General features: G+C 43.3%; 1 pseudogene; it reads right to left on the minus strand.

Annotated features, from left to right (window-relative positions):
- Nucleotides 1-9,953: 9,953 nt before the first annotated feature.
- Nucleotides 9,954-12,983, minus strand: LOC133655547 (carbonic anhydrase 4-like; annotated as a pseudogene).
- Nucleotides 12,984-21,617: the final 8,634 nt, after the last annotated feature.

The raw sequence follows: 21,617 nt of genomic DNA on the forward strand, positions 1-21,617 counted from the left end.
CGGTAAAAAAAAAAAAATGTATTTGTTTTTTTTGACTACCAAATAAGTTTTACAGACAGATATGACGGCGTATGCGTCATCTGGATTAGTTACTGGTAACAATAGGTAACCCATTTGGAATTTTTTTTTTTCAAAATAATATTGACTCTAAATGTTGAGCTGTAAGTTATTACTTTCCCAACGTATGTCAAACTCATTTTCATTGCAGCACTGTAAATATGCAGTATGAATATAAACTTACAATCACCTCAATGGCCTACACTTTTTACCAATAAACTGCATAATGATTAGATGATATTAAAGTTTAAAAGATGTGCCATTGCATGCATTACTTTTTCTTCTTCTGTCAAAACTGGAGTTCCCCCAGGGCCTTGAGTATGCTGCAGACAGAAGTATGATGTCATGACATCATACTTCTGTCTGCAGTTTGCCTTACCTGTTCTGCTCTTTGTTAACCTCTTTTCTGCTGCAGAGCCCAGTTTTTGTTGTTGTGAGGGCGGAGTTACTTCTTCTTCTTTCTTTGTGTAGTGCGTCTCCCATAACAATGTGACCTCGGAGTATGTTAAGGTAACGTGCGGAGTTCCACAGGGTTCGGTTCTTGGCTCTGCACTCTTCGGCATCTACATGCTGCCGCTAGGTGACATCATACGCAAATAAGATGTTAGCTTTCACTGTTATGCTGATGACACCCAAATCTACATGCCCCTAAAGCTGACCAACACGCCAGATTGTAGTCAACTAGAGGCGTGTCTTAATGAAATCAAACAGTAGATTTCCAGCAACTTTTTGTAATTTAACGCTAAGAAAACGGAAATGCTGATTATCGGTCCTGCTAGCCACTGGCACCTATTTAATAATACCACCTTAACATTTGACAACCAAACAATTACACAAAGCGACTCGGTAAAAAATCTGGGTATTATCTTCGACCCAACTCTCTCATTTGAGGGGGGGATTTTACACAGGTTTCTCATTGCGCCCAATGGGTTGGGTTTTTTCTTGCCCTGATGTGGGATCTGAGTATGTCGTTGTAGCTTGTGCAGCCCTTTGAGACATTTGTGATTAAGGGCTATATAAATAAAATTTGATTGACTGATTGATTGATTGATAATGGCGGTTGGCAAACAACCTTCAGGTGTGCATTACCGCCACCTTCTGAACTGGAGTGTGAAACGAGATGGTACTCAACTCTAAATTATTGCATTTAACCATGTCTTCTTTTTAAATGTTTTTATTGTTTTGTACCCTATATGTTCCGAATGCAATCTTAAAATATCCTCCACTGCTACACAACTCTTTCACTAACTTATTTTTCATTATTTCCCTTTGTTACCAAACTCAGGGAGGCCAAGGAGAACTACAGGAGGAAGCTGGAAGGGAAGCTGAAGGACAACATCATGAAGGCGGTTTGGAGAGATATGCAGACCAATACCGGGGGGTAGGGGGGGTGGACGGCGACAAAGAGAGGGCCAATGAGCTAAACCAGTTCTTAACAGGTTTGACACAATGGCTCCGACAAGCTCCTGCCCCCCCCCCCCCCCCCGAGACATGCCAGCCGGCCCCCTGACAACTTCAGCAAACCAATCCACAGCCCCTTAACTCCAATGAATACCTTACCCCACTTAACACCTCACCCTCAGCTTGATGACCCCCCCCCCCTCCCCCAACCACCGGAGACCCCCCCCAGTGTGACCAGGTGAATGCACAGCTAAAGAAGTTGCACACAGGCAAGGCCGCGGGTCCTGACGGTGTGAGCCCCAGGGTGCTGAAAGCCTGTGCCCCACAGCTGTGTGGTGTGCTTCAGCACATCTTCAACATGAGCCTTAGGCTGCAGAAAGTCCCCACACTGTGGAAAACCTCATGCGTGGTCCCCATCCCCAAGTGCATGCAACCCAGCACGTCGAAGGACTACAGGCCGGTGCCTCTAACCTCCCATATCATGAAGACCATGGAGAGGTTGGTCCTGGAACAACTCCACCCAACGATCAGGCCCCACCTGGACCCACTCCAGTTCGCCTACCAGCCCCGACTGGGAGTGGAGGATAAAGTCATCTACCTGCTGAACCAAGCCCACACCCACTTAGACAAGCCTGCGAGCAGTGTGAGGGTCATGTTTTTTTGACTTCTCCAGTGCGTTCGTTACTGGGTGTGAAGTTAGAGACGATGCAGGTGGAGGCCCCCTTGGTATCCTGGGTTGTTGATTACCTGACTGACAGACCACAGTACGTGTGACTGCAGGACTGTGTGTCTGACAGGCTGGTCAGCAACACCGGGGCCCCGCAGGGCACAGTCCTCTCCCCCTTCCTCTTCACCATCTACACCACCGATTTCCACTATCAGTCAGAGTCCTGCCACCGTCAGAAGTTTTCTGATGACTCTGCGATAGTGGGGTGTATTGAGGATGGTGATGATGAGGAATACAGGACACTGGTGGAGGACTTTGTCACATGGTGTGGAAAGAACCACCTCCAGCTCAATGTGACGAAGACCAAGGAGCTGGTTGTGGACCTGGGAAGGAGGAGGAGTACTCTGGCGACCCCTGTTTCCATCAGGGGGGTCGATGTGGACATGGTGGAAGATTATAAATACCTCGGAGTACACATCCACAACAAGATGAATGGGTCAAAACACGCTGAGGCACTCTACAAGAAGGGACAAAGCCACCTCTACTTCCTCAGGAGGCTAGGATCCTTCAACGTCTGTACAAAGATGCTGAAGATGTTCTACGAGTCGGTGGTGGCGGGCGCCTTCTTGTATGCCGTGGCCTGCTGGGGCAGCGGACTGAGAGCGAGGGACGCAAACAGGCTGGACAAGCTGGTAAGAAAGGCCAGTAACGTGGTGGGAGTGGAGCTAGACTCTCTGGCGGTGGTGTCAGAGAGGAGAAGTCTAGCAAAAGCTCCTAGCCATTATGGACAACACCTCCCACCCACTACACTCGGACCTTGCAGGGAGAATGAGCACGTTCAGTGGAAGGCTCAGACTCCCAAAATGCAACACGGAACGACACAGGAGGTCCTTCATACCGACAGCCATCAGACTGTGTAATGCATATGTTCCTTCTTGACTGCAGTTAAATGTAGAATATATGTATAATATATTTATATTATTCACATGTGAATAATGCTGTATAGTATTTATTGTCCATTGTGAGCGAACTGTGGTGCTGAATTTCCCCCAGGGATAAATAAAGTACTTTCTATTCTATTCTATTTGTCTATTATACTTCCTACACTTACATGCTCTACATTTTCTATTTGATGACAATCATCACACAGCCCTGTGTATTGTTTCCCTATTAATTTCAGTGAACTATTAAGATACGTGTGTCCTAACCTCATTCTGGTAATGATATCTTCCTTCTTCCTAATTCTATTGCCTCCTCTTAACGCACCTACACTCCTCTGGACTGTGTAATACTGCCTACCTTTTGTTGCTTAATTCCAAGTATCCTGCCACTTTTGTGATTAATCTCAAAGTTTATTTATGTTTTAGTTGTTAATTGCTTTGCATACCTCGCTGCTAGTTAGTTACCCACAACTCCTACATGTGCAGGTACCCAGAGAAATTGTACTACATTTACAGCTTTATTCATTCTAAATATTGTCTGAACTATTTCATATATTATATCATATCTTGTTTCTGAAGCTATGTTTTTTATGCTGATTAATGCACTGTCGCAGTCCTACTGTCATGATCCGTGGTCTGGATCATGTTTTGTGTATTCTGTTTTTTTTTGACTCCTTTAGTTCCTGTTTGTGCACCTCCTGAGTTTAGTCACCATGGTTACTTATGATTTTCACCTGCCTCTGTTGTTCGGGACACACCTGTTTGTAATCAAGAGACACTATTTAAGCCTGCCTTTGTTGATCACTCGTCCTGGCTTCTTTATTTGCGTCACGCTACTGTTACGTTAGTTTTGCTTGTCTCCTAGCCCCTGCTAGTGATCCCTAGTCTGTGCTAAGTAGTAGCCTTAGCTTCCCGTGCGTTTGGCACCTTGTTCCGTCGGTTTGTTTTTGTTTTGTACCTCTTTGAGTGTTATTTTACTATTAAATCATGTTTCAACCTGCAAGTCCTGTCCGGAGTCATCCGCTTGCACCCTGGGAGAACAAACCCCGCATCACCATGCGACCCGGTCGTAACAGAAAGAAGCCAGCAATTCCTTCCCCCGCATCGGACAGCAAGGAGGCTTCTCCTCGCCATCAGGATGCGTCGTTCCCGAAGACTCCTCCTCCGGACAGCAGCACACCACAACCTGCTTCGACTTCTCCACCGCTTGGTAATCCAATTCATCACTTCGCAAAACAGTTCACTACATGGGCGTTCGAAAGAATGCACTCTAGCTCTGATGACGTCACTGAACCGGCGCGCGGTGATGACATCAATACGCCGGCGTCATCAAGGGAAGTCACGGACCAGAATTTTCTTTTTTTGCCTTCTGTCTCTCTTTGTCAGCCACCTCCTAAAGACTTTATTCCAAAAGTAAAATATTATCAGGACATTTTTTCGAAATTTAGATTTTGTCAACCCCAGTCACCTTCTGATTTTCGAGCTCCGCCCCCTAAGACTCTAGCCCCGCCCAAGTCACATACTTTTTCCTCTGGTCCTCCTACACAACCTCAGGTGGGGGATGGGAAAATACATTTTGAACAATTTAAAGGGGAGGAGTCTACCCCACTCCACCCACCCCTAAAGACTGTTCCAGAACGCAAGGAGCGCATCTGGCATCCGCGTCTTAAGGGGGGGCTAGTGTTGGGAGCTGTGCTAGTGGGGTGGCACAGCTGCGCCCAGCCAGGCAGAAACCTCCGGCCCGTCCACCAACACCAGTCCATCGGCATGCCAAGCCGCAACCCCCAGCTAGGCCACCTCCGCCAAGCTCAAGGCCAACCTCAGCCCAGGTGGGCCTGCAGACGCCACCATCATCTCCGGTGGGCCTGCAGACACATCCATCATCTCCGGTGGGCCTGCAGATGCCACCATCATCTCCGGTGGGCCTGCAGACGCCATCCTCTCCAGCATCTGAACCTGCTGTTCCAAGGCTAGTTCCTGAACTTCCTGCTCCCAGGCTAGCAACCCTCCTGTTCTTGCTCCTCGGCAGGGTCCAGTACCTGCACCTCGGTTGGCTCCAGTACCTGCACCTCGGCTGGCTCCAGTACCTGCACCACGGCTTGCTCCAGTACCTGCACCACGGCTAGCCCCAGTACCTGCACCATGGCTGGCACCTGTCGCCGCTGCACCTCCCAGGCAAGCACCAGTGGTTCCAGTACCTGCGCCGAGGTGAACTCTTTTTCCTGTTCCTGTTCCTGCGCCGAGGCAAACTCCAGTTCCTGTACCTGCACCGAGGCGAACTCCGGTTCCTGCACAGAGGCAACCTCCAGTTCCGGTTCCTGCTCCACGGCTGCTTCCTTCGCCTGCCGCTCAAGCTCCTGAGCTGCCACCTTCCTCGTCTCCGGCGGGCCTTCCAACGGCGCCGTCACCCTTCTCATCGCCAGCATCGGCTGGCCGGCTGCGCAAGTGGCCATCAGGCGCCTGCCTGCGGCCCTCTGGTGGGCCAATTCATGGACGCCCCGGGCGCAGACAGCAGCTACGCCCACAAATTGGGCGTAAAACTCTAAGACTGCTTAAGTTCTGGCGTCACTCCCGCCCACCTCCCCGTCAGCCACGAATGTGGCCTTTCCCTGGTCGCCCGCCTCGCCAAGTGCACCCACGTCCCCGTCGGCCACGGATGTGGCCGTTACCGGGTCGCCCGCCTCGCCTGCTGCAGCGGCGTTCCACTCGCCACCGCCACTTGACTTGTCCTCGGTGGATTCGGGGACACTTGGTCTGGCGACCCACCGCCAAGTCCTCCCTACGCCCTCCCGTGACTTTTGACCCTGCTTGGTTTTTTTTTGGTCTTTTTGTGGACATCTGGAATCTGTCCTTAAGGGGGGTTTGTCATGATCCGTGGTCCGGATCATGTTTTGCGTATTCTGTTTGTTTTGGACTCCTTTAGTTCCTGTTTGTGCACCTCCTGAGTTTAGTCACCACGGTTACTTATGATTTTCACCTGCCTCTGTTGTTTGGGACACACCTGTTTGTAATCAAGAGACACTATTTAAGCCTGCCTTTGTTGATCACTCGTCTTGGCTTCTTTATTTGCGTCACGCTACTGTTACGTTAGTTTTGCTTGTCTCCTAGCCCCTGCTAGTGATCCCTAGTCTGTGCTAAGTAGTAGCCTTAGCTTCCCGTGCGATCGGCACCTTGTTCCGTCGGTTTGTTTTTGTTTTGTACCTCTTTGGGTGTTATTTTACTATTAAATCATGTTTCAGCCTGCAAGTCCTGTCCGGAGTAGTCCGCTTGCACCCTGGGAGAACAAACCCCGCATCACCATGGACCCGGTCGTAACACCTACTTGCTTTATTTTAACTGCCATGCAAATTCCTGTTAATTATCTCGTAAAAAAAACAATACATTGTCGCTAATTATTTTTATTCAATACTATGTTTTCTTGTGGAATCACTGCTTGAACTCCTACTTAATTATATATAGTTAGGATGCAACTGTTTGGAGGTTAAGTTGTGTCTTCATCACAAAAGCTGGATTTTTTGCGTTTGAATTTTGTCAATTGGACTTTTTAAAAATCAGTGTAAAAAAAATCGGTGTATAAAAATTCAGTGTCGAAAAATTTGCTGCTTCAAATAGCGAGAGTCACTTGTGGTAAATTAAGGCTGAAGCGATCGATCCTGTCTCAGAACCAGCCAATGAGGTGTCGAGTTTCAAGTCACGTGCTGCAGATTTCAACAACAAAGTTCTGCAGAACAGTGATATTATATCGAATAAGTGGATGTTTTTATCCTTATCCTTTGTCCGCTGTTTTTGTTGCATCTTTGTTGGTCTTGCTCGACTATATAAGATACAGTATATTGCCAAAAGTATTTGGCCACCTGCCTTTACTCACATATGAACTTGAAGTGCAATCCTAAGGAATTGTCCAAAATGTATTGGTATCCTGGAACATTCAAAGTTCCTTTCACTGGAACTAAGGGGCCAAGGCCAACTCCTGAAAAACCAACCCCACATCATAATTCCTCCTCCACCAAATTTCACACTCGGCACAATGCAGTCTGAAATGTAGCGTTCTCCTGGCAACCTCCAAACCCAGACTGGTGCATCAGATTGCCGGATGCCATGATTCATCACTCCAGAGAAGGCGTCTCCCCTGCTCTACACCACTGTATCCCACGCTTTGCATTGGACTTGGTGATGTATGGCTTAGATGCAGCTGCTTGGCCATGGAAACCCATTCCATGAGGCTCTCTGCGTACTGTACGTGGGCTAATTGAAAGGTCTCATGAAGTTTAGAGCTCTGTAGCAACTGACTGTGCAGGAAGTCTTTGCACTATGCGCTTCAGCATCCGCTGACCCCTCTCTGTCAGTTTACGTGGCCTACCACTTAGTGGCTGAGTTGCTGTTGTTCCCAAACTCTTTACTTTTCTTATAATAAAGTTGACTTTGGAATATTTATGAGCAAGGAAATTTCACGACTGGATTTGTTGCACAGGTAGCATCCTATGACCGTTCCACACTGGAAATCACTGAGAGCGTGAGAGTCTCCTTGCCCGAGTGCTTGATTTTATACACCGGGCCAAGTGATTAGGACACCTGATTGTCATCATTTGGATGGGTGGCCAAATACTTTGGCAATATAGTGTATCTATCAAGTAGGTGGTCTGGGAAGTAGAGGAGTAACGTTCATATATTTTAAATATTCAGTGTTTTATTGTTCATAGTTAATATTGTAAATCCCACATTCAGTATTTAAATTCGAAGTGTCTTACTCAGTAAAAAAAAACTTAAACAGACCATCTCAAAAACAGAATTAACTTGAGTTAATTTACTGAATTATATTTTAAAGTTAAAGTACCAATGATTGTCACACACACACTAGGTGTGGCGAAAGTATTCTCCGCATTTGACCCATCACCCTTGAGCACTCCCCGGGAGGTGAGGGGAGCAGTGGGCAGCATCGGTGCCCGCGCCTGGTAATCATTTTTGGTGATTTAACCCCCAATTCCAACCCTTGATGATGAGTGCCAAGCAGGGAAATAATGGGTCCGTACATAAATATATAGAATGTGGGCGTATAAAATCAAATATGAACAATAAAACACTGAATATTGAGAATATATGAGTGCTGCTCCTCTGCTGCAAACCACCTTCTTGATAGACATATTTTATAATCAAGCAAGAACAACAAAGATACAAAACACATCCACATAGTTGATATAATATCACTGTTCTGCAGAACTTTGCTGTAGAAATCTGCCTCTGTCTGACACTAAACAAGCCCCACCCACTCTGTTCGTGCCCAGTCTACATGAAGCAGAGCTTCGTATGTCACTCAAAAGTGAAGATTTTACCCACTGGAATCATTCCTATAGTTTGAAAACATCCAGTGAAATGTTATTGATGTTGTATTATGCCAAGGTAAACCAGTTAACTGCCTTCTTTAAGCTGTTTTGCAAGACCCGTGCCACATGACTTCAAACTTGACACCTCATTGTCTGGTTTTGAGACAGGATCGATTGCTTCGGTCTTAATTTACCGGAAGTGAATCCTGCTTTTTGAAGCAGCAAATCATTCGACATTGTATTTTTCAGCACTGAATTTTTTACCCTGAATTTTTACACGCTGAGTTTTTTTACGCAGAATTTTTATACACACATTTTTTTACACTGAATTTTAAAACACTGATTTTTTTATTTATTTGAAATTGTCAGCATAATTTTTTGTAAAATAGAAAATGCAGTTCACAAAACTCAAACGCAAAAAACTCAGTTATCTAAATTTTGTGTAAAAAAAAAAAAAAGCTTTCGTAATAAAGACACAAAGTAATCTCCATACATACAGTATGTATATACTATACAACATAATATGCATACTTTTCCGCAATACATTTGTCTATTTGATAAAGATTTAAACTTCTATTCTTTAATAATTGCATATCCACGTCTGGAATGTCATACATCAACTGTGATCTGCCATGATTTGCAATTGTTGAGCTAACTCATTTATTATCAATTCTAACTTTTCTTTTTACATTCATCTCCTATATACACCCTAAACTCCTAATCTTTTTCTTTTTTTTTTCTTGACAGTTTATTAAACCCTTTACTAGTGTCATCAGGCTAATTTGTTCCATTTAAATGTCAATATAATCTCGTGCTCCTCCACAGAGGCAGTCTTCGCTAGATTTACGCCCCGGGCGAACACCCCCACCCCCCAAAAAAGACTTACCCCCAAACCCCGCCCACCAATGCAACAATATAATTTATTATAATATTTGTAATATTTTATTATATAACCTAAAACAGTAACAAGAACAGAGAAAAAAAACAAGATAAATACATGAAATATCAATGAAATACAGTATATAACACCAATGTAAATTGCACACCCAGCAGGCACAAGACATTAATACAACGTTGATTATACATACATGTCCTTTAAAAATTTGAAATAACGTTGCAAAATAGTTGCATTTGTAAACTCAGACAATGTTGGTGCCTAACGTTGGATCCACGCTGTTAAAATGACCAAATTTCAACGGTCAAATCAACGTCCCAACCTGACATTGAGTAAACGTCTTCAAAAAGCATGTTGTTTCAATGTTACGTTTGTGTTGTAGAATATTGTTTGGGAAATGACCAAATTTCGGTGGTCAAATCAACGTCAGAACCCGACATTGATTAAACATTGTCAAAAAACATGTTGTTTCGACATTAGATTTGAGTTGCTCAACGTCAGGACCTAAGAACTCAACGTTGTTTTAGTGTCTTGTGCCTGCTGGGCAAATCCTAGATCACAGGATCTAAAAAAAGCAAGCAAAAAAAAAAACACTCTATAGAGCATAAAAAAGATTCCTGCAGTAAACAAGTTTTGTTTTGCATCATCTTAATAGCATCTGAACTGTTCCAGTTATGATATCACACCAGTTTTGTACATACAGAAACAGCAGATAATTAACATAATATACTTTTAGTACTCAGACTGTGGCAGATTTTTCAACCCATGCTTTTCAACCCTATTTACTACTGGCATTAACATTACCAACATGTGTGAAGTGGAATCTAAAAGTTGACTTTTCCAGCCTTCTTTGACGCAAAATCATCAATTACATCATCATACGGAATCTGTTGTGCAAATATATGATTTATGCTGATGACGGCAGGTCCGGAGAGACTCTTATGACATCATGCATCTTAAGTATTTAATAATAAGCTTCACCGTTTCGCCTGTCAATCAAACAAAGTCACGTTAGTCATTTTGCTGACTGCACAGACTTTTATTTTTTCATTTTTCACCAGTCTTTACTGCTCAGCGGTTAACTTGGATCATCTCCTGGATGCAAGTAACCAAACAAAATCATCAAATCATTTCAACATCAGTCTTAATGACAATCTGACTTTTGTTTTATGGTAGATTAGGTTACATTCACATACACAAAAAAAGAGCAATTACATGATTAAAGGGCGGCGAAGGATCTGCAAAAGCACAACAACTGGGGACCGTTCTAACTGCTGCTCAATACCAGGCTGAGAGCCAACAGAGCCAGAGAGGCGCAAGATTTCACTGAGTTGCCCGTCTCTTCCCTCACAGGCTGGGTGGTGACTGGCAGAGTCGGCAGGATGTTCCTGAAGACGTTTACCATGAGCAGCGAATCAGTTGTATTGTCGATGCGCAGCTGTGTGCTAAAGAGGTCAATCTGTTGGAGGAAATATGGACACTTTGGAAGTCTGATCATCTCACACAAAAAGGCCACAAAAAGAGACCCACCAGCTCAGGGCTGATTCTGATGGGATCCTTAAAGACGGTCCAGACGACGATTTCTCCGCAGGTGGGCGTGGTCAGCGAGCCGAGGTAACGATAATATCTTGTGAAGTCCACGCCTTCCAGTAGGCCATCCAGTGTGATATCGTTGGTAATACTGACAAGGTCACCTGATGTGGGGAGAATAAAAGTGTCAGCTTTACAAAAGTTGAAAGTTTGGCTTCAGCATCAACTTACCAGCAAGTGGGATTTGAGACAGGTAGGCGATGAGGTCGCGCCAAGGTTGGCTAGTATTAACGCTACTATCGGCCTAAAAATGTAAAAAATACAAGACGGGGAGATTCAGATTGGGATGCTAAATCACAAAATCACATTTGGGAAAAAAAATGCTCACCTCAATGAAAAAGCCGAGAGCAGCAGCTCCCGTCGAGTCTTCGAGGGCGAGACTTGTATTCCCATTGAAACGGGACTTGATGTTGACGATGTGCAGCTGTGGGGCAGAGGGAGTGCAAAGGTGAACATTTGTCTGTTACAAAGAACTACCGTAATTTCCGGACTATAAGCCGCTACTTTTTCCCCTCGTTCTGATCCCTGCGGCTTATACAAGGGTGCGGCTTATATACGGCCTGTTCTTCTCCGACACAGACGAAGAGGATTTTGGTGGTTTTAGTACGCAGGAGGAAGACGATGACACAATGATTAAAGACTGACTTTTCATATACCGGTAGGCTGGTTATTTTGATAACGTACAGGCGAGCACTTTGTATTACTTTGCACGTTGTACTATTTGTACTTTGCATGAATGCTGTTCGCCATGTCAAAGATGTGAAAGTTTGATTGAATGATTGAAAGATTTATAGTTAACAAATGGGACGCTTTGCGTTCCCAAACAGTCATCTCTGTCCCGACAATCCCCTCCGTGGTAGCAGGAACCCCTATATACTATGGTAATTACACATCAAAACCCTGCGGCTTATAGTCGGGTGCGGCTTATATATGGAGCAATCTGTATTTTCCCCTAAATTTAGCTGGTGCGGCTTATAGTCAGGTGCGGCTTATAGTCCGGAAATTACGGTATTTCAACATTTAACATGTGGACGCACCTCCATTGGGAAGCGTCTCCCATTGACGGTGTGCTCAGAGCCACCAATAGTTGAGCGGTTGCCCCAGTGCAAGTGGAACTGCAGGCTGTCGTAGGGCTCGGGGAGACCCCCCCCCTGAAATCTGCACCCCTCTATTAAAGTTCACTCTGACTGGAAGACACAAAGTAAGAAGTATTAATCGGAAAAACTGAATAGCACTGGCGTTCAAGGTCATACCACAATGCTCACCTGTCCTGCCAGTGTTGGTTATATTTGCCAGGACGCCGGTGTTGCCGAAGTTGGTGAAAGTAAACTCGGTCAGGCTTGCATTTTCTGTGGTATCAGCAGTCACGATGTTTATGGGCGACTGTCTGCTGCCATTGCAAGAATCTCCAAATAAAACCGGCCATGTTCTGTCATCTGGAGGCAGAAAGGAGAGGCTTTAAGAGGGTCAGGCGGCAGAAAAGGCCAGCGGCAGAGACGTGGTAGTGGTAACTCACCGCAAGCTGGGTCATGATAACACCATTCTGAGGAAAAGGAGGGACAAGGTCAGATTTAAAAATGTTCTACTTGTGGAAAGATGGCGGCGGCTAAAAGCAATTCTTACCAATGGAACTGGTCGAGTAGACATCAACCACAAAGAGGCACAAAGCAAAGGCGAATGCAAGCCTCTTCATCTAATAAAAACAAACAATTCAAATAGTGAATTTTTCTCTAGAAACCCATTATCCACATATTTGAAGCTGCATTTAAACCAGTGTGGTTGGCACTGGCAGCAAGGTGAGTACAGTGTCTTGCCCGAGGACAGTGACTAGGATGGCAGAGGCCGGAATCGACCCTCAAGTTGCTAGCACGGTCGCTCTACCATCTCAGCCACGCCACCCTTTTTAACAAAACGTTTTATTTTATTTTTATTTTTTTTTAAAATGTGTGTTAAATTAGGTCAGCTTCTCATAAACTAAAGGAAGGTTCACTGGAGTCAATAATAAAAAAACATACTTCAAAAAATACTAAAGTAAAAACAACATTGAATAATATAAGAAGGTCGGTCTTACCTTTAAGGCACCTGACTGCGTGCATGCGAGTGTGTGCTTGCGCTCCAGTATTCGTCAATCTAGTTTCATCCTTTCTCCTCCCTGCTTTTTATGAGCTCAGCTCCTCGAGAAAAAAAACGCCTTCATACGTCAGCTGGCTTCCACTTCTAAACCACACTGAAATATCATCGGTTGATACGTTTTCTTTCCCACAGTCTTTTTAATTAAATGTAGCCTGGGTTACAATTGGATTTCCTCCTCTTTAATTGGCTACTTACACGTTTTATGATTGTGTCTTTTTTATTTCCAAATCAAAACAACTAAAAAAAAATGCTTACATGACACATTGACAATATTATGTGTATTTATAAATCAAAAGCAACTCTGTGTTCATATGTTGTGAATTTAAGGAACGGTAAAACAAGTTTTATTGGATTTTCTAGACTACCAAATAGGTTTTAGACATGACGTGACAACACATGCGGCAACTGGAGTACGATTAGTTACTGGAAACTATAGGTGACCCAATTGCAAGTTGTTGTCTTTAGTTACCTGGGAGGCAGGGCTCATTCAGTAACAAAGCTACAAAGCATGCAAATTGTTGCTGTCACTTTTGACATGTTATCATCACACGTTCCCCTCCCTATCCTCCCTATGAGGAACTGAATCTGTGTGAAAGCAAAAGGAGCATTAACATTTTTGGTACACCAAATGAGCATCACTGTGCCATTTATTCGGCACACCCAATAGGCATGTGCCAATCGAAAATGTCCCGCTCACGCATCGCTGCGGTAGTTGTGACCCCAAGATTGAGGGACAGGAGACGACGTGCAGGTAAGAAGAGTCTCTATTTGCAAAGTGCACAGGAAGCATAACCTGCATGGTAAGGATTAGCAAACAAACAGTTACCATAAAACACACGCAGTTTACAATGATCAAGCCCTGGCTGAAGGACATGTAAAGACGCCTGATTGGCCTACTCGGAACAGGTGGGCCCAGATTCCTAATCAGGGACAGGTAAGAGAGACAGCGCTCAAATCAGCCTCTGAACATAGTAAAGGAGCCTTACCAAAAGTTGACTGAAAATAATAATAATAATATATATATATATATATATATATATATATATATATATATATATATATATATATATATATATATATATATATATATATATATAAATAGTGCAGTGTTAAATAGACCAAACAAAAAGCTGATGAATTGAACATGACTTAGTTACATTCACAGTGACAGATTAGTTCCAGAGTTCTATCACAGCGTTCATCAGATTAATAAGAAACTTTTCTTACGATGATGGTTTAGGCATGCAGTGATTGGTAATGCCTTAAAGAGGAACTGCACTTTTTTTGGAAATTTGCCTATTATTCACAATCATTATGAAAGACATGACAACGGATGGATTTTTTTTTAATGCATTCTAAATATTAAATAAATTAGATAAAAAGTCCGCTTACAATGGAACCTATGGGAGCCGTTCAATTCTGCCTGTAGACCCCCTAAAAAAGCATCCAAACACCTCCATTAAGGTTTTATATACATGATGTAAGTATATATGTAATGTAGTAACAGGCACATTTATAATAACATTATATATTTACATATTTTGCGCATTCATTTGAATAATAACACACCACTTACTGTGTAAGGTCTACTGTCATTAGGATGCCGACTGTTAGGATGTTCATATATTCCCTTTTAGATGAAAAATGTCTCATAATCCTCGAGAAGAAACAGGGTGGGGGGGCTGAACAATCGCTTTTTGTGTCGTTCTCGCCAGTTCCAGGTCCTATATGGCGGTCAAAGTGTCTCAATTTGTCGGATTATATTCTCAGCCATCTACTTTCTAGGTGAGATGCATGATTTATGATCTACAATCAATTTACAGGGAGCAGGGAAGCGAGGAAACAGCAGACCACTCGATGATGTAAACATAGGGACACACTGTAGTTATCACGTCACAGCTATAAATAGTTTGTCTGCGTTAGCCCTTATAATAACAATATCACTAATACTTGGTTAATATTCAAGTCACAAAATGTAAATGGAGTATTGTTGGCTCCTTTTGAATGGTTATTTATCTGATTTTATGAGCGGTGTAATGGAGCTCCCATTGGCTTCGCTGTAAGCTGACTTTGAATTATGTTAATTTAATATTTAGAATGCATTAAAAAAAAATCCATCTGTCGTCCGGGGGGACGGGGGAGGGAGTTGAACAGTTTGTAACCAGGGTGCGAGGGGTCTGCCCATTTCCTGACCATTGATTGCAACCAATGCAGCCATTTACCGCCGCACCACGAGGCCTCACCGACCCCCGGGACTTTTTCTTGGAGCTACGCGCCCTCTACCTGGACCCAGCAAATGCATTCCTCCACCCTTAGACATACCTCTGGAGTTACTGCGGGGTCACAAGTGGAAGCGGTCGCAAAGTAAAAGAGCTTCTGGAGGAAGGATAAGCTGAGGGGGAGAGGCAGCCGGCTACCTTTACCTGCCATCATCCTACCAAATGTCCCATTGCTGCGTAATAAGATCAGGATTATCAACAAGCGAATATAGTTTGCTTTACAGTCATGGCTCTCTGAAAATGTGGACTTTCAGCTGGATGATTATGGCAGAGACACAGTCCAAACACAGGAGTCGATTGGGGGCGGGCTCCCTATGGCTGTTGACAAGAAATGTGAGGGAAACGGCATTACGAAATTTTAACTGTGTCTTTCACACCATTTCTCTTAGCCGGAGAACTGTCACAGATTACTGTCATTTGAGTGTAAGGTATGTCCAAGAACCAGATTTTTCCTTAGCAGCCAAGCACTATCCATCCATCCATTTTCTACCGCTTGTCCCGTTCGGGGTCGCGGGGGTGCTGGAGCCTATCCCAGCTGCATTCGGGTGGAAGGCGGGGTACACCCTGGACAAGTCGCCACCTCATCCCAGGGCCAACACAAATAGACAGACAACATTCACACTCACATTCGGGGCGGTATAGCTCGGTTGGTAGAGTGGCCGTGGTAGCAACTTGAGGGTTCCAGGTTCGATCCCTGCTTCTGCCATCCTAGTCACTGCCGTTGTGTCCTTGGGCAAGACACTTTACCCACTTGCTCCCAGTGCCACCCACACTGGCTTAAAAATGTAACTTAGATATTGGGTTTCACAATGTAAAGCGCTTTGAGCCACTAGAGAAAAGCGCTATATAAATATAATTCACTTCATTTCACTTCACTTCACACACTAGGGCCAAATTAGTGTTGTCAATCAACCTATCCCCAGGTGCATGTTTTTGGAGGTGGTAGAAGGCCAGAGTACCCGGAGGGAACCCAGGCAGTCACGGGGAGAACATGCAAACTCCACACAGAAAGAACCCGAGCCCAGGGATCGAACCCACGACCTTCGTGTTGTGAGGCACACTGTACCATCGTGCTGGCAGCCGAGTGCACATCTGAAAATTAGAACAGGACCAACACGAAAACTGGAGAGCAGCCTGTATTCACACTGGGTGATTTTAACAGGTGTGATGTATCCACGCATCTTTCTAGCCTGGAGCAATATGGAGCAATTCCAACAAGCTACAGAAGCATACCTGGTGCATACGTTTCTAAACCACACCTCTGGGTATGTCTGAACACAATGGCATCCTGTTTCTACCAAAGTGTAGGTCACAATTTAAAAAATGCACCACCATCTGGAATGAGGCTGCACCTGATACATTAAAGAGGCGTCATGAGTTGACAGACTGGGATTTGTTTTTTTATTGACTGTGGGGATGATTTTAACATGCTTGCTTAGTGCATACATTTTATTCTGTGAAGAAACCGTTACCCTCCACTGTAACCATTGATCCAAATAACAAAAAGTGGATTACCAAGGACATAAAAGCATGTTTGTTCCAAAAGAAAGTTTTTTTCTACAACAGGAGCTAAAGAGGTGATTTAGGAGGGAGGTTAGTCTTACTAAAATTAGGACAGCGTGGAGAAGAAATTAACGTCAGGAAATGCTGTGGCATGATGCCATTTCCATGATCACTAGTGGTAATGGTGTGGCTATGTATGTGTGTAGTGTGCATATGTATGTATATATTTATAATTTATGTATATACAAGTTCATTAAGTTTGTGTCATGACTTGAACTTTGGCGTGGTTTGTTCTCCCGAGGTGCAAATGATTTGGACCGGACATGGCTTGGAGGTGGGTACATGATTTAATATAATGACAATAAAAAGGAATAAACAAGAGGGCGGAAGTACAAAACTTGGCTATAAACACAAAACTTGCACAAAGGCAGAAACTATGAACAATGAAACAAAAACACTAACTGTGGCATTAATAAACAAAAAATGACTTAGCATGGAAGCTATGAAACAAGCAGCGTGAACTGAGCATGAAACAGAGTGGCAGGAGTGTGATGTCGACAGGGAGACTTCCTGGCAACAATCGGTTTAAATAATAGTGACATGATTAGTGAAAACAGGTGCGTGACTCAAAACGTGAAACAGGTGCGTGACATGACGATGTGAACCAGGTGAAACTAATGGTTGCTATGGTGACAAACAAAAGTGCACAGAAAATCCAAAAACAAAACCGAACATGACTAAAACAAAACATGATCCCACAGACATGACAGTTTGTACATAGAGTGAACAGGTAATTCTAGCTCAGAGTAATTTATGATTTAAAGAAAAGGGGTGGGATTAAATAAGTGTAAACTTCTTCTTAATCCTTTTCAAATATGTAAAAAAAAAAAGGGAAAAAAAGAAATAAGTAAAAAAGAAAGTCCATTGCTCATTTTGTTTATTTTTTTTTCGTTTTTATTCTCCACTGTTTTCATTGTGTTATAATGGCTGTTAAGGCTATAGCACTGTATTGGATCAGGCTTGCCCTTGGTTTTTTTGCATATTTGAAATAAAATATATCAAACAAAATCAAACAAACAAATGTTAAGGAGGCTTAGCAGCAGTGGTGGGCAGTAACAAGCAACATGTAGCGAAGCTTTGTAGCTTAACTACATTTCACAGGAGCTTTGCGGTAGATTCACTACTTTTTGAACAAGTAGCGATTTCCGTAGCTTAGCTACTTTTAGACCCAAAGAAATAAAATGCAATGCAAATACAAGCCAAACAATATGGAGAAAATTAAATGACCTGAATGTATGAGAACATCCATACGTACGGAGAAAATCCTTGATCATTGGTTGGGTCACCATTGGCTAAGGTTGGGGCGAAACATTACGGACTGGCCAATCAGAAGCAAGATAAGGCGGGTGATCGAAACCAAAAAGTATAATCATAACAAGTCTCTCTCATGTCGCATGCACCGAGGGAGTCAGAGACAAGTAGTTGACTTAAATAAAAAGAAACCTACTTGAAAATGGCAGAGGGATTCTCTCTCACAGATTAGATTTTTCTTTTAGTGATGAAGACGATCTGCAGGAAACCCACAATAATGCGTATCCTTGGCCACATTGGGACAAATGTATGCGTTTAGAAAGAAAAAAGGTTTTTATTCTTTTACTCTGTAAACCAAAATCATAACTGCTTTCTTCATCAAAAATGTCAAAAAAAAACAACTTAGGAGACCACATGAAGGTGAGTTGAGTTCATGAAAAGTTTTACTGCACATTACTAGTCATTTATTTGTCAAAATATAGACACATTTTTGTTTGTTTTTTTAGAGCAAATGAATGACATTGAATGAGTGCGCCAAAAAAAAGGCACACTAAAATAAATACATACAGTTAGGTGCGGGGACCCCGAGAGGTAGTTGTTATTAGGGCTATTGTACAGTCTCAGTTGCATTAACATTGATATTTTACATGTGTTCCTGTAGATATGAATGCCATTAAATGGGGGTCTCTAGCTTAATGCATGTCATACTGTAGTGAAGACCATATACTGTATGCATCTTCGACATTTTTCAAGTAGCTTGCCCATCACTGCATAGCAGGGCTTAAATATCATGATGGGAAGAGCTTCCAAACATGCAAGGATCATCTGTTCAGGCCCGACCTCCCTTACACACCAACAAACTGGACCCCTGTAATCCCCAGCTCCCCCTCCAAGTTCTCGCTATTGATGAGCATCTTGCAGGGCCGGCCCGTGGCATAGGCCGTATAGGTAAATGCTAAGGGCGCCGTCCATCAGGGGGCGCCACGCTAGTGCCACAAATGTTGGAGAAAAAAATTAAAAATAAATAAAAGTTGGTACTATTATTTCTAAATACAAAAAATAATCCCACGTTAATTAAAATGCAAAGTAAAGCCTATTTAATAGAAATATTATTTGTTACAACATTACACCCCCCCCCCCTCGCCCCGCACGGTGCGCCCCCTCCCTTCCCGTATCATGACTCTTTTTGGTCTCACCACGTCAAAAAATCAACACAAGATGTCAAAACGGCCAAAACTGTCAGGTGCCCAGGGAAGAAAAAAGAGAAAAGAAGAGGAGGAGAAACAAGAAAAAGACAGAGGTAGCAGGTAGGTAACGTTAGCCTACATGAAATTATTTGTCTGTTACAGAATGTGATAGTAACCTGGCTTTTTAGCATTAAGCTAATGCTACATGATTCGGCAATTGCTAATCAATAAATAGCTAGTTCTGTTTTAACGTCGGGTTAATATTGTGGAGGGGGCTAAATTGTTATAGAAAATAATAATGTAACGTTAGGTAATTACAGTACTCCCACCTTACATTCCTCAGGGACATTTGTATTGGATCTTTTAAGCAGGTGTTTTTTGTTGACATTGTTATTGCCTTCTGGTTAGCTAATGTTTGCCCTGCAGGTAATAGTCACTTTTCCACCCCTTTATATATTAGGTATAGTTGTAAGCCTAGTTGTTAAAGTGCACATCATTAATGTTAATTAAGCAATATCACATGAGAGGGAATGCTGTTTTTTAATTTGAGCACTGCTGTGATTCGGTTAAAGATAATCATAACATAACATTCTCATATAATATGTTAATTTGCTTTCTTTAAGTAAAAAAAAAAGTCAAAGACAAAGCTATTCGGTTTCTTGTGAGTATATACACTTCACTGCCGATGTGGGGGGGCGCCACCTAAAATCTTGCCTAGGGCGCCAGATTGGTTAGGGCCAGGCCTGGCATCTTGTAACCTCCATTCTGCATTCTGTAAACTCGCACAAAGCCATTGGCCCTGACAGTGGCTTTGTGATCCACTGTCAGTCCTGATCCACTATGGACTGGACTCTCACAATATTATGCTAGATCCACTCGACATCCATTGCACTGGTCGCCCGGGGGACGGCGGGGGGTCCCCACATTTGCGGTCCCCTCTAAGGTTTCTCATTGTCATCCCATTGGGTTGAGTTTTTTCTTGCCCTGATGTGGGATCTGAGCCGAGGATGTCGTTGTGGCTTGTGCAGCCCTTTGAGACACTTGAGATTTAGGGCTATATAAGTAAACTTTGATTGATTGATTGATTGATTGACAGGCTCAGAGGCAGGGTGCTCAAAGATTGTTCAACCCAGCTACTGCCGGTGGGGTGCCAGCAGCATTTCCAACCAGGGGAAGGAATTCACCATCATTCCAACCCCCAGTGTTCTGTCTCCCGTTCTCTTCTCTGTCTACACCAACAGCATGTCTTGCAACAATAAAAAGACCGACCCTTTTAAAGTACCTGGCCGTGGAAGCCCACATGAATAACTCCCAAGCCATGACACAATATTAGCAGTAAGTACACACTTTGGTCCAAACCTTTGCCTATACCAAAAACCAAGGAGCTGTGCTGCGGGTCCAGAGGGAAAACCCCAAAGCAGCTGTTCAGGTCAAGGTCAGCTGGTGGTACTGGTACAGAGTTTTGAATATATTGGAAAAGAGATTACACCTACAAACCCCGTTTCCATATGAGTTGGGAAATTGTGTTAGATGTAAATATAAACAGAATACAATGATTTGCAAATCATTTTCAACCCATATTCAGTTGAATATGCTACAAAGACAACATATTTGATGTTCAAACTGATAAACTTTTTTTTGTTGTTGCAAATAATCATTAACTTTAGAATTTGATGCCAGCAACACGTGACAAAGAAGTTGGGAAAGGTGGCAATAAATACTGATAAAGTTGAGGAATGCTCATCAAACACTTATTTGGAACATCCCACAGGTGAACAGGCAAATTGGGAACAGGTGGGTTCCATGATTGGGTATAAAAGTAGATTCCATGAAATGCTCAGTCATTCACAAACAAGGATGGGGCGAGGGTCACCACTTTGTCAACAAAAATGCGTGAGCAAATTGTTGAACAGTTTAAGAAAAACCTTTCTCAACCAGCTATTGCAAGGAATTTAGGGATTTCACCATCTACGGTCCGTAATATCATCAAAGGGTTCAGAGAATCTGGAGAAATCACTGCATGTAAGCAGCTAAGCCCGTGACCTTTGATCCCTCAGGCTGTACTGCATCAACAAGCGACATCAGTGTGTAAAGGATATCACCACATGGGCTCAGGAACACTTCAGAAACCCACTGTCAGTAACTACAGTTGGTCACTACATCTGTAAGTGCAAGTTAAAACTCTCCTATGCAAGGCGAAAACCGTTTATCAACAACACCCAGAAACGCCGTCGGCTTCGCTGGGCCTGAGCTCATCTAAGATGGACTGATACAAAGTGGAAAAGTGTTCTGTGGTCTGACGAGTCCACATTTCAAATTGTTTTTGGAAACT

Source organism: Entelurus aequoreus, linkage group LG08 (genome assembly GCF_033978785.1).
Source record: "Entelurus aequoreus isolate RoL-2023_Sb linkage group LG08, RoL_Eaeq_v1.1, whole genome shotgun sequence".
Lineage (NCBI taxonomy): Eukaryota > Metazoa > Chordata > Actinopteri > Syngnathiformes > Syngnathidae > Entelurus > Entelurus aequoreus.